At 40.2% G+C, this 17,975-nt stretch overlaps 1 protein-coding gene across 1 annotated transcript in view; it reads right to left on the bottom strand.

Moving 5' to 3' along the window:
* The window catches only part of CREB5 (cAMP responsive element binding protein 5), a gene marked incomplete at its 5' end in the record, with an annotated part of 67,711 nt that overhangs the window by 46,965 nt on the left and 2,771 nt on the right, over window positions 1–17,975 (bottom strand). The gene's annotated exons all lie outside the window — the stretch shown is intronic.

The raw sequence follows: 17,975 nt of genomic DNA, 5'->3' as shown, positions 1-17,975 counted from the left end.
TGGAGTCTACTTCTGAAGCATGTAAAACTATTTATCTTTCAAAAAATCTGGCAATCTCATTGAACACTTCTACACATATTGATGCATTAGGTACCCCTAGCAACTCAGTATACAGAAAATAATCTGGCGGATTATTTTAACTAATGAGATAATCTAGTAATTACAGGTATTTTAATTAGCATTCATGAAGGTGCTCTTAAAAACCCCCAAACATTTAATGACTAACCATCCTCTTTTGCTACACATCACAGAAGTTACCGTAACAGGCTGCCCCACTAAGTCCTTACGATGCCTGATGCCAAGGGGACACGGGCATCGGAGGAAGCCCTTATGACAATACTTTTAATTAACACTTGGAACTCTAGAATGTCAGCTACTGAAGCAAACTACACACCCTGAAACTATTACCAGCTTTTTAAGATATTCTTACATTTCTCTGCCCTTCTGACATAAGTCTGCAAATACAAAGCAATCAAGCCCATCTTTCTGCAATGCAGGGATTACCAGCATTACCAGCAGTCTCTTCATACTTTCTGCTCTTGGCAGAACGCTCTCAAAATCTTTCGCAGAACCACCAGCTTGGGAAGGGAGTAATATCCCTTTAGTTGCATTAGCACAAAAGTGGAAACGACGACTTTCACAGCAGGAACCTCCTGTTAAATACCTCAGCACAAGAGATGCCAATATAGCACTCAAAAACTAATCACACCAAAAAAAGAAAATTAACTTGGTGGCCTCACTGCATATGCCAGTTGTGAGCACTTTAAAGCTGCTTTCTGGTTCTGTGCTACAGCAGCAGGACAACTGCTGGAAAAAAAAGAAAGAGGAAAAAAAAGGTGTTGCAAGCCAGACTAGAGGTACCTTGGCAGGCTGTCTGGGTGAAATTGCATCGCTCCTGCCAGCACTACAATTATTAGATGCTATCATCCCCTTGCATTCACTAGTACATGCAGACTTTTAAAACAAACAAGCAAATCAACCACACAATGAAGTAATGGGCTGTTTTGCATCTCTCCTGGCATGGATACAACCTCATTCATCCGATAGCCACGCTACTGAAACCAAAGCACAGAAAATCTAAGTCAAACAAATGAAAATGCATAGACTTTTTCTTGTACTCACTCTCCCAGACAGCGCAGGAAAGGAGAGACAGTACAGAACATTTGCAGCGGTATCTATGGGATGACAAGCACTTAAAACCATTCCACAGCACAAACTCAGATCTAGCACTTGTGCCAAGTTTCAATGACATGCTTCAGTAACACGAATTGCTTACTGTTGGGCTTCATTTAACCATCCTGTTTCTAGCAGTTCTCTGAACTATGGATTCTTCTCCCTGAGAATACAAAAGCCCAAGGTATGAGTTCATTGCTAAAGAACGAAAGCAACTCAGCAGCCCAGGCTGCCTGGTGATTTGCTGAGCTCCTCTGCAACAGTTGTGAGTTTTCTTCTAATTTAACTGTTAAGGTTTAAGCTAAAAAGAATCCACTGAGTGAAGCATTGTATCTGCATGAGCACGATCCTAACCCAAGCCAGGAACAACTCCCCAGTAAGACTTTTTTTGTTTGTTTGTTTAATTGAGGAAAAGTAGTGCTCCTAGCACACTACAGTGTTTGCAGTAAGGACTGAGGTTATTCGGGTTTTGTAGAAACACTGTGGTTTGGTCTCACCTTTAGAAGAGATGGAACTGGAGCACCTTTTTTTTTCTTTTTATGAATCACTAGACAGACAACAGGTTTTTTTCCCACAGAAAGCCACATTTGCCTCAGCACTCCAAAGCAATCTGTAAAACTTGCCTCTATCACTGACTGATTACTACCGTTAAGCAAATGTTTTTCTAATGCTTATATCTGAAGCCATCAGACAAACTATAATTTGTGACCAGCCTTTGTATTTGGTAATAGCTTAACATGGCAGAGTCAGAATCCATTCATTAGCTCTGGCAGGCAGCTCCAGCCTTCTGTGCAAGAAGCAAAGATTAATGTGGACATTGTATTCGGGGTGGCCCTCGTACTGCGAACCCCATGGTTTCAGCTTCATTTACAAATCCAGAAATCTTTTTTTTTCTTTGCTCAGGAGTAACACTGTTAGTGAATTAAAGCAGTGATATTTGTCAAGAAACTTAACCATGTCAGACATCACTGATTCTTGGATTATTTACACATAAGGCAGGATATTCAACCTACTTAGTTCAAATTGTGTGCCACTAGCTGTTCCCTGTCTCCAGAAATGCACTGGGACAAATTTTTCATTGGAATGTGACTGACAGGGGTGGGAAAGAAAATGTTCCCAAATTAGTAGTAAGAATATAATAAGTGGAATATAATGAAATAGTAGCATATTTCCAGAAAACAACTCAGTACAGAGGAAATTCAGGCATATCCTTTGCTCTGTCGTCTTTGAAATAGGCAACCCTGTAGTAACAGGTACTGTACTTTCTTACATCTCCAGTTTGCACTTTGTGTTGTTAGCTAAGAGTTTATTTCTGGCTTTTTGAGGTGGTTTAATTTATGTCATACTTTTAATTCAAACATTCATTCCTTACTGTAAATTATCTTTTGACACTGAAGCTCGTGTTGATTGGGAAAAGTAATTTAACTGAGCAATTTAAAGCTTGATTCCCTAAACTACTTGAGCATCTGCTTAATTACATTCTGAAATCACACTATGAAGAAGCACAAAGACTCACAGTGTGTGTGTGAACTGGGATGTTTATTGTCTGGCTTCTCTATGTTTTAATTTCACTCTATATCTACCATCTATTAGGAAGGCACAATATATAAACACAAATAAACATCTAAATTGAACCGTAAATACAGCATACAATTATTCTGAATTAAAGTTTAGTAGACTGCAAGAAAGTAAGTTATCCTGAGAATACATTGATGCTTAAACTATCTATGCCTTTTGAATGTATTCATTTAGCTTAGAAACGAAACAGAGATAGCATATCTGTTGCAGTGCTCATCAGTGACATCAGACAAACTACCCAACATGTCTTCAATAGCATCTTCTTTTACTGGAATAAAAGAACTGAAGAAAAAGAAGGCATTCAGCTCCACTCCTCCTTCTATATAGAAAATACATATTCTCAAAATGCACATAAAATTTGGAAGGAAATTGTCAGGAATTATGAGTTGTAGCATAATTTCTTAAGTTATATGTTTGTTCATAACTCCTTTACATGTGGAATTGACAGGACTTACACTAGTGCGATAAATTTACTTTTTCTCTTCTTTCTTCAAAGTAACAGAAGTTAAATTCGAGTCACAGTTATGCCCTCAGGGAATCCAGAGTTTCACTAACACGATAGCATTGAGTTTATACAGTCCAAGACATTGTAGGAAAACCATGAATAAATATCAAAATATCCTATTTCTCTACTGTGTATGCTTCTCTATCTCATATTAACTTTATTTCAAGTAAACTTTACTTACAGGTTCCCATTCCTCTAAACTCAGTTTGGATCACTAGAAATGTATCTGTAAAGTCTGGAGCCCTCTCTAACTGCCCTACTGCACGCACACTCCAACAGCCCCCTGCCCATTAAGACTCTCCCCATCCCAAATAGCCTCTTCCTGAGGGTGAGGAATCTTTCCATTGCTCAGGGCAGAATTAATGTGCTTAGGAGGCCAAAAAAACCCACACACCTTAGTGCTATCCAAGAATAATGCCTAAAGAAGTAATAGCTGAATCCCTCGTGGCCACATGAGATGACATCACGGGTCCTTCCAGACCCGGAGCTGCTGGTTCCCCTGGCCCCTGCTGATCCAGAGGTCTTCCTGAATTGAACATACAAGTGATTTCTGCCCTCCAAACATCGCTCAAGCCATTAATCATGACCTCATGGTACACGCAAGGAGGAAAAAGAAACAGAAAGTGCCAAACTTATCTTTTAAGTGCCTTTTGCTCTTTCCAAGTGCTTCTAATAGAGGTAAGACATTTCTTCTTTGCCTACTTCTCCACTGTTCTTTTAGCAATCACCAGACTCTCCCTCTGGATATACGTATATAAACACACATTATTATAGAAGGAAAACTGAAAGGACTGATCTAAATGCTTCAGAAGTTGAGAAAGCTGAGCTTTTAAGCCAACGAAGTGTCAAAACCTGCTCAGCATTTACTCACTGTCAGAGTAGAGCTTGGAATATGAACTTGCTTGGGAGCAGAGACAGGGAGCAAAATGAATCTGGCAAGACCACATGTCCAGTGACATTCATAGAAAAGCTTTGTGCATGCCACAGTGTGTCAATAATATACCTTTTGTTAGATGTAATAAAGTCTTGGTAAAACACAGGTGATGACTCAGGAAGTACAAACAAATATAAAGAGTCTCTGAAAAAGTAAGCAAAACAACTCAAGTCTGTTTCAAGTTTAAAAGAAATATCACCAAAATCAAAAGCAACATCTGGCAACTGGTTTCCCCAGCTACCCAAATTAATTCTGACTGTGCTCCATTACTGTTCAGAGATGGCTTTAGCAAAGTTGAAAGACCATCAAAGACAGTTTGGAGCTCCTACCCTCAGACGGCTCACGGATCATTCCTTCTCTAGGGAAGCTTCCGAATATGGAGCAGAAACGCCCTCTACGAAGTTTCCAGAATGGAAACCAAAATATTTTTCTGAGGATATTTTTCGTCTACTCTTGGGCTGGTAACCTGATGTGCACCTTCTCACTTGAACTTTCTTCTCTGGGCGCTGGCGCAGCCCATCAGGTCACTGACTGTGCAGAGGGTCTCAGAGCAGCCGAGGTGGCTGGCACACCTCTGCAGGCAATGCAGGCAAATCTGATTGATTTTGTGTTTTAAACAGATCATGGACATGGACACAAGAAGCTACTATATCTCAGCTGGGCGAAGAGAATTAAGTCGTTCAGTCTCCATCCTAAGAGCAAGAAAGCCCAAGATTCTGTGGGTGCTGTTAGGAGTTGATGCAGGAGGCGTGAGCCTTGCCTGAGTTGTTGGGTCTCATGTTGCAAAAGGGTGTGGAGATGGCAGGCAATGTGGAAAGCAGTGGTCAGTGTTGGGCGTTCTTCATCTGCAAAGCATCACTAATGCGTGGTATTGCAAGCAAGGTCAAATACATGTAGCCAAAGGACATCATTTCTATATGTTCTGGAGGGGGTTTCTACAGTTACCCTAACTGAAAATGTGGCTTTTCATACTCATTTGAAGAAAACACCACACATACTACTAATAACTTAGAGTCATCAAAAAGTATTAGGCTACTAATATATCACAATGACATGTCTCAGTAAAGCTTTGGAGACAGAGAGAGAAATACCAGTGGAAGACAGTCAGGTTTTATGGTGGCAGTGTCCCCAGACCAAATCCATCCGTCGTGAAGCTGTGCTGACACCATTAAAGACGCCCCAAGGACAGATTAGACTCATTACATCTTACATTACATTATGAGATTCGACTAGGGGAATTTCTTACAGTTTTACTGCTACAGCTTCTAGTGTTAAACAGAATGTGTACATCCTTAACTTAAAATGAAGTTTCCAAGGTATTTTAAGACATACATCACCTAGGCTATGTAACATTTATGAAACAGGTTTCCAAAACATACATGCTTCAGTTTTTGGCCCAGGCTGTTTCACAGCATTGCTACCTGCTGTTAAATTGTGGTCAAAGTCCCACTCAGGACAAGACTGCTCTTCCCACCTGGAAGAAGTGAGCCCTAAGAGGTGAGAACATAAAAGCTGGTGATACCTTGTGATCTCTAGAGAACAAAAAAGCATGTACAGTCCCCATGGCCAAATTAAAAATGAACCGTTCATACAGTGAAAAATTCTGCCCAGCAAAGCCATCAGAAACAGTTGTCTTTTAGGTACTGGGGAAATAAAACACAAGGCACAGGACTTGTCCTTCCCATCAAGGGTTAAGCCTGGGTACCTCAGAACCTGAGGGAGGAGGTGAAGAAAGACTGCCTGTATGGTCGCAAGCTCTGTGCTGCTTTTGAGCCTTCAGAATAGAGCTCAGCTTGACATTGAAAAGCTTTGTAGAGGTTGGTCATTCTCTCAAACCTGACACAGTCATAAATCCAAGGCACTGTGCAGCCAGGCACAGAGTTGTTTTTTTTTCCAGGATGAGAACACATCTGAAACAACACTCTCAGACAGTATGGTATTATTTACTTACAGCTGAGCTTAGGAGATCGGGTAGCAGCCTCAGAAATTATCCCAATTATTTGAAATTGCAGTACAGTGTAAGAATTCTGCCAGGAGAGAGGAGTGCATGAGGCAGAGCAGTGGGAAAAATTAAGATGGCTTTTTTTTTTAATAAAGCAAAATGAACCAAGGCAAGTATTCAAAAATAAGTTACTAAAAACCATTTTATAAACCAGCTTTAAAATCTCTTAATAGCATTAGCTTACCTTCTGTTGTGTCTGAAGAAATATATATGAACCAATAATGTTCTCATGAGATTTCATTGCTGAAAAGGCTCATTAGAAAAGGCATTAAAATACTAATTACCTCATAAACTATTTAGTTGTGTACCCACTGGGATAGTACTTATGAGTGCTCAAGCTCTTCATAGATCCAGCTAATCAATTAATGCTCATTACAACCAGAAAGAGTACGCAGACTGCAACATGCAGGAGAAATAAATAAGTCAGAGGTTAGCAAAGAAAGTGACTTGGCTGTAATTGAGTCTTTCTTTGTAACACAACTGTTGTCTGCTACGATTTAATTTTAATCAGCCTTTTTGGTACTTCTGGTAACGTGACTCTTCTCGTCTTAAGAATCTCAGCTATTGTTATTGGTCCTTGAAGTACATAATTTATTACAGACAGTACATCAAATGCTTCATGGAGATTCAAGTGGACAGGTAGAGTGTTCACTGATACCATACTAAAATTACCTACTGGGTGTGTAATCGAAGAGGAAAGGGGTTTGGGGGTGTGTCTTGGATGGTTTTCTCCTTTAAAGAAGAGGAGCAGCCCAAGACACAGATGCCTCATCAGCTTTCCTGCACGTGCTCCCACAGAAAATAAAGCCCAACACCAGCACCTGCCTACCCTCCATCAATGCTTGGGAAGGGCAGGAGATGTCTCAGCTCTCTTGGTGTTTTACAGACCCCATGGGGGAATGGGTCCTCCTTTATGCTGTACGGAGACAGCACACACGCTCCTTCCCTTTAGGAGCACCAGGAGCGTGGATCCTCTCTCCTCACTGGACATGGTGGCCTAGCATCAATACTGAAAGTACCTGGAGCCTGGATGGAGTCTGCTGGGCTCCTCTCCTGGCCTTTTGCCCAGGCCCCTGCAGCGAGGCTCCTGGCATATGTGTTGTCACCATTAGCCTTGCGTGGATACCAGCCCATCGTTCCCGAGGCTAACACCCAACCTGCCGGCAGCCCACCGCTTCAGGCAAATGCCATCTCCCAGCCACGTGCACATCATGATTTCTCCTGCCCTGTAACAGCCAGGAGGCTGGCAGCGTGTTCCCGAAGGACACATTAGGAAATGTAGCCCTCAGAGTTAAATATATCCAGGACTTAATCCTGGTTGCTTATCATCCCCTTCACCCGTGCAACTCAAGAGAGCTTTGCTTCTGCTTGATACTTTAAATATCTATGCAGAAAGATCTTACATGGTCTCTGTTGTTTTCACTGTGGAGGAGACATACCAAAGATGGGAACTAATAAAGTAAGGAACTTGAGAGCTACTTCATCCAGCTGGTCATCATCAAGGTCATGGTGGCCAGGAGCCCTAGCGCTAGCCTAGTTCCTCCTCTAGGAGCTGGACAGGTACAGCTACATTATTTGGATTTGTGAGGTCAGTGTTAAACTAGTGTCATACATATCAGTCTTACTAAGACTAGCATAAACACTTCTCAAATTTTAGGTGTAGTAGAAAGGGAAGTTTTACTCTCTAAAGTCTTTAAAACAGGATCAAGCTACCTTGTTTTCTGAAATGAAGCATTTGGGCACCCTTGAATAATCCCAGTAAGCACCGATTTCACCAAGGGCAATTCATTCCTATTTTAATTCTCAGCAGTGATGCAGTTATATACCAGTTTTTACATAAGCCCTAGATTACCTCTCTGAATTCTCTATGCCACTAATTCAAACACTACTTGGATCAAGTTTCCAATCAAACTAATCCACCACTAACACGGTTTAGAAGACTGACAACTCTTTGCAAATTGATGTAGCAGAACAAATTTCCCATTCTTTGGGCAAATGGTGGTAATTCAAATGTTAGTGGGTGGTTTTTGGATTCTCATTTATTTATTGTTCCCCAACCTTCTAAAGCATTTCAGGAAAAATGCTTTCTTAACAAAAATAAGGTAATGTACACAGAAAGAGATGGACAAAGTTAGCCAAGTAGGTATAGATAAGAATATGCTTCCACAGTAAAAGTGCATGGAATGAAGGAGGAAAAAAAAAAATTACACACATGTACATGTGCACAAACACACACCTGCAGACATCTGACCAACAAAGCTGGAGCTCTTCCAATGGTTAGCTGCTGCTATTGCCTACCACTGTCTCTTGTTTAAATGAAGGACTCAGAGAGTCCAGATTTTGTACACATTCAGATATTAATGTTTTGGCAGGATTTTTTAATTTAAGAGGATTCCTAGAAGATGAAGTTAGAGTAATATCTGTAACAAAACCCCAAACACATAGTTTTCTCTCTGACATACACACACACACCCCGTACACAACACCAGCTTTCAGAGCAGCTGCCCACGTCCATCAGATGCAAAGCAGATCAGGACCTCACCCATCCTTATCCTGGGTGTCTCCTGGCTGTTATGTTGGCAGATGAAGCAAAGTTCACGCTTAACCTCATGCTAAAGAGCCTCTGTTAACAGTTGAGCATCCTCTCTACATTTATTCCTCCTGAACCACGAGCAACACATAAAGCAAGACTCTAGTCAAATCCAGTAATGATGCTAGGTATTTGGGGAAGAAAAAAGAAAAGTTGGCACAGTAAGGCAAATGTCATACTTTGGTGTATAGTGGTGTTCTGTCAGAAGCCAGACATATTAAAAATATTTACATAATTTAAAATAATTTGTACAGGTCTAGTAAAGTCTATTTTGGGCTTTGGGCTTTAATAAAAGTTTAAACATTTGCTAGATCCCATTGGACTTCATGTGCAACCTTGGCATTTGAGGGCAGTATTGAGGATATGCCATTACTAAACTTTTCATATTAGTATGAGTGTGAACTGAAATACCATAATAAAAATATAACAATATTTCTTGTGACTTGAAAACAGCCCTGGACTTTATATGTATTTCCAGATGGGAAACTAAAAATGTAGTCTATGTTTGCACATGTATACTCAGAGGTGGCTTTTAGTCTAATTTAAACACTCCAGAATAATGTGGCCTAAATATAACAACATGAATCATCCATCAGTTTCAAAGAAATATCTGGCAATTTTTCATTATGAATCATTAGTGACAAGTACCAATACCTGTCACTGACTGATATAGGAGAGTCAAAATCTCCTGGTGATTGCTTGGTGTGACGCATCAATTACAAAAATCTCTTGATAGTATTTTGGGGCTTAGAGAAAACAATTTATCTTTAAATACTATGTAATGAACACCTATAGGAAGCAGAATTGAAAAATTAAGTCAGAAAAAGTTCATATAGGATGCTGGAAGAGTTAGCAAAACACCAGTGTGCAAAAAGAGGCACTGTATTCTAAATAAAATAATAGCATTAAAACCAAAAGCCAAAACTAACAAAATGCTTACCTTCCAGTATCAAACTGTGGAAGCGCCAGAGCTTGCCTAAAGGAAAATTTTGAGATTCAGAAGTATAAACTAGGTCCTCAGTTGATTAAAACCCACTAAGTTCCTTTGAAGTCAATGAATTTATACAGGTTTACAGGAGCAGAGGATCAGGGCTAAATTTTTAAAGTAATCTTTGAATATACCTAAACTGTTGTCTCTGATTTTTTAATACTAGAGGAGTGTGAAATTCAATTTTAAGTTGCTTATGGGGCTTGTTTCCTGTCTGAATGCTTATTTTGGAAAAATTACAATGGAGAGGAGAGGAGAGGAGAGGAGAAGGAGAAGGAGAAGGAGAAGGAGAAGGAGAAGGAGAAGGAGAAGGAGAAGGAGAAGGAGAAGGAGAAGGAGAAGGAGAAGGAGAAGGAGAAGGAGAAGGAGAAGGAGAAGGAGAAGGAGAAGGAGAAGGAGAAGGAGAAGGAGAAGGAGAAGGAGAAGGAGAAGGAGAAGGAGAAGGAGAAGGAGAAGGAGAAGGAGAAGGAGAAGGAGAAGGAGAAGGAGAAGGAGAAGGAGAAGGAGAAGGAGAAGGAGAAGGAGAGAAGGAGAAGGAGAAAGAAGGAGAAGGAGAAGGAGAAGGAGAAGGAGAAGGAGAAGGAGAAGGAGAAGGAGAAGGAGAAGGAGAAGGAGAAGGAGAAGGAGAAGGAGAAGGAGAAGGAGAAGGAGAGGAGCTGCACTGTGAAAAGGTGACTATTTTGTTTTAAATAATTTCCAATACACTGAAAAACAGAGCTACATGAATCCTTAGTGTCTGTTTTTCTATTTTACAAAAGGTTGCTTTTTATTTTTTTTACAACATAATTTTTAGACCAGGCTTTCATGAGTGAAAATATAAGGAAGGTAACAATCGTAAATTGAAGTATTTCCACACTGATATTGTTACTTAATGAAGACTTTAATAAGATCTTAAAATAAGATTTTTAGAACATTTTTTCAATATGGTTATGAGTTAGTGTTACTTTAATATATAAAATAGGAGGAAAAATAGCACATCCATGACTATAAGAAGGAGGTTCTGCATAAATTAAGTTCTATTTTTAAAAGGCTGACAGTCTTTTAGTCAAATCTTTAAACTTCATCCTTAGCTGGTCAAAGTCCATGTTCCCCCTGCGCCAGCAATGAGAAATGAGAATAATGAGAAATTATTTCCATTATAGCACGTATTTTGCCGTCTTCTTTGTAACATAAGTCACTGAAAATGTGGTAAACTATCTAAAGTGGAGTAACCTGGAGGTGTCCACGTTGCCAGAAAAACTGCAGTCTATCCTCAGCACATGAGCAAGGATCTGTGAGTAAAGACTGCTCAGGTCCCCTGGAAGGTCCAGTAAGGTGAGCTACGCAGAAATTGTAGTATAAGTACGATACAGAGCACAGATGACACGACCAACTACACTACATCCCATTCAGTTTGACTACAGAGCATATTTGGGAAGATTATTCATAGCATTTCATACACTAAAATCTCAGATAAACATTACCGGCCAGCAATTTGCTAGTAAAAACCGCAAGCGGAGCAACGTTTGCTGTGTAAGTGTTTCCAGGGTGGGAGACTCAGCCTGTCCCAGTTTTTAAATTACCTCCTTGATAACTCTCCGAACATAAATAAGAGAAGTTGCACTAATGAACATCTGGAAGACAGTATATAATCCTCCCACCGCTGAAAAGTGTTACTGGCCATATCTGACAGAAGAAACAACAAATGCTGTGAGCATTTCCTCAGACTGAACACAGCTTGTAGCAGTATTTCAAATATGCCTGTGATCTTAGAAGGAGCTCTACAAGGGTATTAGTTAGTCCTGTTTTGGATATGGTTGACATTATGTGGAAGTAAGTGCTCTCCTGAGAGTTCAGTGAAAGCCACGATGCCAGGGAAGCTGATCTCACAAGACTTCCATCATCTCGAATGACAGAAGTCTCAGAAGATCAGTTAATTTTTGTCATTCTGAGCCAAAATCTCATCAGTGAAGTTCAGGAAACTTCAGGGGCATTAAATCCAAACACAAACCGTCACCTTCATTTGGATTTGAATCCTAAATTTGAGCTTGCACCCCTGTAAGCTTGAGAAGTTCAGAGTCTCCTCATTCTTTTACTAGTCCTGAAAAAAAAAGGATATTTCAACAATTATATTGATATTATCAATATTAGCAATTAATATTAACTTGAAAAAATGCATATACATAAATTCTACTCAGACAGAAGCTGTATTTTCTGGAAGCAGCAGCCGCAAATTCTTCTGTGCTTGTTTCAGCTCTTCCACTGACAAACTGTGAGGCCTTTAGTGAGTCACTTCACTTTCCTCTCTCAGTTCAACAGCCTAAAATTATTTATTTCACAGGAACACCATCATAATTAATAAACCGCTTCATTAGCTACTGTATAGTTTTTTAGAAAATGCTTTTTAAGCCTGTGTATAAGAAAGAGATTTATTGTCATGAGAATTTTGCTTCCAGCACTTGGGTCTTTGGTGGTTAAAATATGGAGCTGGTAAAGTGTGTAACACCATCCCCTCCGTCCCAAAGCCCATCGCTTGTCATGAGAAACACTCGGATGTCCCAAGCAAATGCCAGGCTTGATGTGCAATGGCCTGAAGTGCAAAACAACTTCCATTATTCATTGCTCTTGCAGAAATCTTGGAAAGTGAAAGCTGTACATATTCCAAGCAAAAGACTGAAGTGTATCTATGCGAAGCAGAACTTCTATGCAAGCAGCTTTTATAATCTCCTTTTTCCCTGGCTTTTCTTGCTTGCACAAGCTCCCAATGACATACAACTCCGCACAAATAAACCCTTTTCTAGAAGGGACCGTTCAGCACCAAGCAAGTTGTACACAGATGCATCTGCCTCAAGTTTCAAAACCTGAGAACACGTAAAGGCAGCAGTACATGTGTTGGGGTAGACGATAGCTACAGCAAGCAAATATTAGGATTGTATTCCAATTATTGCTATGGTTACAAAATCAGGGTGGGCACTGGAAGGAAAAGGAGAAAGAGAAACAAATCCATAAAGACGGTAAATCCTCTGAGGAAAGAGGGCGGTGTAAAGAGAAAGGGTGAGGGCTGGTGGGTGGGGGAGAAAGCGAGGTAATTTTAACACCCAGCTGAATCAAGGCAAACAAAATAATACAGATCCAAGTTCTTCTAGGGAAATAGTGGTGATAAGATCACCATGGGATAAAGTGACACAAAGAAAGAAAAATGCAAGGAATCGTTATAACTTGTGTCTGCAACAAGCAACGCAATTTGTATGCACTCGGGAGAAGAGGGATCAAATATTCAACACGTATTCGCAGCAGCTATGAGTAACTGAACAGGCTTGCTTCCCTCTTGCACTTATTGAGCCACTGACAGCTTAAGAAGAACTAATTCCTACCCAGTCTAGTTCATAATCCAGCATTTAGGCATGACGGGTAGGAGGTCCTGTTCCAGTAAACAAAACAAAATATGATTAGCTTCACCCATCATGATAATACTCTAATCCACTGCAAGGCATTCTATCTGCAGGCAAAGGAGGATTTCAAAGCATAGATCAGGAGCACACTGAAAAGTTGGCTTTGGGGACTTCAAAACACAAATGCAAACGTAACAAGAGATACAATTTTGGAACAGTGATTTTTGTCAACAGTTGCAGAAGCCCTGTGTTTTTTAACTGTTTAACAGTCCCTTCCTTGAAAACATTTCTCAGTTACCGATACAGGAAGTTTTGCCGCAGCTCTTTTTTTTTTTTTTGTAATTGGAAGGCTTCATTCTGCACATCTTGTTTTTTTTTCCTATGCTCCTTTTGTTACTGTTTTGTGAAGGACAAAACGAGCAGTTGCTGTTGAAAGCTCTGCAGAGATGCACCGTTCTTCTTTCTGCTCAGTAGTCCAGAATCCATGCGAAGAAAATATTTCTGGCCATGAAGCAACATGAATTGCTCTGCTAAAGAGACTCCTTTCCCAGCCAGCTCAATAGGAAAATACTGACTTCCAATCGCTTATTATTACATTTAACAAAACATCTTCAGTCATGAAATGCTAAGTAACTAAACCTAGAGTTCAGTAGCACTGATCCCGCCTGGACTGCCTACGCCAGCCTCCTGCCTGAAACCAGTGTGGAAACCTCATAGACCTGGGCCCAGAGCTGGTAGCCAGCAGGATGTCCTTCCCAAGGCCACCAGTTGTCCCAGCATGCCGCTCCTCTTAGGGAAGGGCTCTTCTTTCTGCATCCAATGGCTGCTGCAACAGCGGAGCCGGGTACCAAACTGGGGCTGGGGATAAGAGCTTACTCTAGCTGCTTCTCGCTTTGTAGCACTTGCATCATCACAGCTCCCAGGCACGGAAATGCATCTTATTTGTAAAACAAGAAGCAGCAGAAGACCCCATCTGGAAGCAGAGGATTAAACCAAGAAAACCCGTCCACCTTTGCAGCCGAGTCTTTCCCCCTTGGCTGATGTGCTGCATTTCTGGAGAAGGTGAGTGGTGCCTGTCTACCCAGCGTACCAAATGCATCCCAGTCCCTGCAGCCAGTCCTGTCTTTCCACTGGGATGGAGAGGTGAGCCATGCTTGGACTGGGATTTTCACAGCCACACGTAGGATCTGGACGCTTAACTCTCATTAAGTCAATAAAAACCAGTGCTGATGACAACTGGCTAACCAAAATTTCTTTCACCTCTCTCGTCCTCCATCAAAGCCATCCAGCATTTTTAGGTAAATTATGAAGTTCAGTTAATATGGATATTTTACCATTACAATTAGGAACATGCTCATTACTGGTTTATTATTTTTCTTTTCTGGTTATGTTTTCACTCTTATATCTGATTATATCTGTAATGCATACAAGGCAAAAACAATATCCCACAACTCTACATACTTCTGGTATGGAAATAATTTCTTTTCTTTTTTAAAGAGTCATACAGATTCTGTCAGGAAGGCAGGCACTGCCAAGCCACACATATTAAATTTTATTTAAATTTTATAAAACTACGTATCCAGAAAGGGGCAGATGGAGACACTAAAAGAAAAAAATAACAAGTAAAATTGAAAACTGTATGTTTAAGTTCAATTATTTTCAATGCCAGCTTGCTTTTTATATGTCCTTTCAGAGCTCATAAATCTCTACAGGTAAAGATCAATGCCTTGCAAAATTCAGACAGAGAGGCATCAGCTCCACTAAAAAGACCTGCTGTCACGCAGCTTTTCAGAAGTTCAGTGTACACTATCTATCTTTCACTCCAGTAATCCACATGGTATCACACTTTTGAGTTATAAAACCTTGAATACTCTGAAACTGCAAAACCAAACTGTATGTAAGCAGTATATTAAGGCAAAGGCAGCACCAACAATTCCGAGTTCATAATATACTCAGTTTATTGAGCCACATGTTGATACGCTACACATTCTATTCTGCATATTTTTACCATGTACACTTAGAGCTGTATGTTTCCTCCCCCTTCCAACACAATATATTTTAATACAAAATTAATGTATGTTTTTGGTGGGCAGCATAAAGGTTTTATCCACTCAGCTCTGAACCTAAGAAGAAAGCAGTATTGATTTAGATGTTCACTCGTTCATTTACTAGGACAGTTTTAAAGCATTAGGTGATAACCTAATTGAGAGGCACACTGCAAGGGAAACTGAGATTGTTGTGATAAATCAGTTCTGGGTTGTCATCTACAATCCTTTAATATCTGCAGCAACCTTCTCGTAAAAAAATTAAACCAAGAAACAAGCATCCTGTGTGGCAATGTGGCTCTCTATAAATGCCAGGCAACACACGCTGATTAAAATACTTATAGATAAATAAATTACTCATTACAGAAACATAATATTAATGCAACACATTCTATATGTGTCTGCAGATGTGCTTGTATATCAGACAATGTATGTATTTATCAGACTGGCTTCGACTTCCTCCTACAAACTGATTAAGAACCTATCAAGGGTGTGAATCTTTTTTTGCCATCTATCTGCTTTCTTTGAAAAAACTGGCATCACAAAGCATCCATACTGATATTATTTATTCATATTTATTTTACAGAAGCAAATTAAGTCACATGTGTCACCAGGCAGTGTTATGACTGCTGTATACTAAATCCTGCTTGCACTGCTCAAGTACATGCTTTCAGGAGGCCAGAAGGATTTGGTCTCACATCTGGGTCTCACATCCAGAGGAGCCTGTCCTGCATTCTCTCATGCAGGCACAAAGAAAATGCTATAGATTTGGATGGTTGATGAATCAGCCCCAAAGTCCCCCAGACTTCTCCAGTTACTGCAGACATTAGCTGCAAGCAGCTTAGATGACCCTGCCAGTGTTCAACCCATATTCTTCGCAGAGCGGGGCCAGCCAAAGCGAACGTAAGCAGTGTTGGATGCACCAGCAGAAATAGCATTAGCAGAATCTGGGGAAATCTGAAATTCCTCCCTAATGCAGGAACAATCCGGTAAGGTATTAAGCATCCTCGTTTTCAACTCATTTTAAAAAGCTGCCAGAGTATGCAGTCTCATGCTTTGAGCACGAAGCAGAGTGAAATAGTTAATAATAAAAACAAACGTGCCTGTAATACAGATGATTCAGATTTAAAATTCATGAACTTACATGTAAGAAATAATTTTCCTCTCAATATTTCTTACATTTTTTCCACTTTGCGTTCATGCAGAGTATTGCTAATATTTCAATTCCTCAAAGCAGTGGCTAAACGAAGAGTCTTTTTAAAATACATGTGTGCTTGAACAGAAAAGAAGCATAAAACTAGAACATAGACCATTAAAAAGCTCCTGCATTTGAAAAGAAAAAAGGTCCTGGAAATCTGAATTATACCTCTTACTCTTAAGAGTTAATGTGTGTTGACTTTTTCCACCTCTGGAAGAGTGGCAGAAAGCCCCTGAGAAGCAAAGGCACTGCTCATTCGCTATACTGTGTTTTGGAACCGATAGCACTTTCTGTCTGAAAGAACCGTGCCTTCATACGTTAGGTTTACAGACAAAACCCGCCTATTCAGATTAAAAAGTAATTTGTATTAACGTACAGTTTCACCTATTAAAGTACAAAATTCTCACCATGCGCAACAATAATTTAATCTTGTTCTAAAGCAGCCTCACACTTCCAGTAAAAAAAAATAAAAAAGGCAGGGGGTGCAGGAGGAGAGTAAACTACAGAACCTTTAGTCCCCCAAACAGATGCCAGTTTTAGATTTATTCAGCCAAGGAGTATTTAGCTTGGCTCAGCCCCTCTTGCATTGAAAAAACACTTGCCTATTCCAAAAAGATTTTAACAACCTCTGCTGCAGATGCTGTTGCCATTTGGCATGTCACCGTCACTGTGTGGTACAGCAGAGAGAGAACTCTTGACCACAGGTTTTCCTTGGCTGGGGGACCCAGCGTTTTTGGCTATCGCTCTTCTTCTGGCCAACTGGCTGCATGTTTACGGAGTGTGGTTTTAGATGGAGTGTTAACAGAGGTTGAGTTAACAGCCTAAACCAGACCAACAATGAGGCGAAGGCATGACCTGTCCAACCTAAGAAAACAGATAGAATAAGCTTGCATATGTTGTTGCTTTTAACCCAGAGTGTCTTGCACGCATCATATCTATAGACAAGAAGATATTTTTCTTTGCCTCAGGATAGATGACAACACTTCAAACGCTGTACCAGTCATGCAAAGTAGAAATATATAAAAACATGTGGTTGTTTAATCTTTGTCGGCTTGATTTCATTCTCTCACTTATGACAATTTTACCTTGGCAAAATGCCACTGAGAAAAGTTCAAGGAAGTTACTCCTGTTTTCCACTATGATGAGGTATCTTGAGAGGATAAAAACCTTACAGAGTTAAACTACAAACTTCTGTCCTCGAATTTCCACTAGCCAGCAAACAGCAGTTCTAAAACTACATCTACATTGATAAACTTGGTTCCAGGGACATTAGTGCCAAATACCTCCATGGGAATGCCTATAAAGCCGGGGAAATCTCACAAATGCCCACTCATAGCTTAGATTACCTACATTAATCCTATAACAGTACATAGGCCTGAGAAGCCCTAACCTTGTAAGACATACAACAACTTGACATTTGACTCGTATAAATACATTGTATTTGTCCAAATTCTGATTCTTCTTTTTGACAGCAACACCTTTGTTGCACTCAAATAAAAGAAAATATCTCAGTTTTATATGCACTGCTTGGTCTGCTTTTCTAACATTGCTATTACCCTGACACACCATGCATCTCTCCGGAGAAAACAAA

This window comes from Apaloderma vittatum, unplaced genomic scaffold (assembly GCF_000703405.1).
Source record: "Apaloderma vittatum isolate BGI_N311 unplaced genomic scaffold, ASM70340v1 scaffold10420, whole genome shotgun sequence".
Lineage (NCBI taxonomy): Eukaryota > Metazoa > Chordata > Aves > Trogoniformes > Trogonidae > Apaloderma > Apaloderma vittatum.
This window is presented reverse-complemented; position numbering and strand designations above follow the sequence as displayed.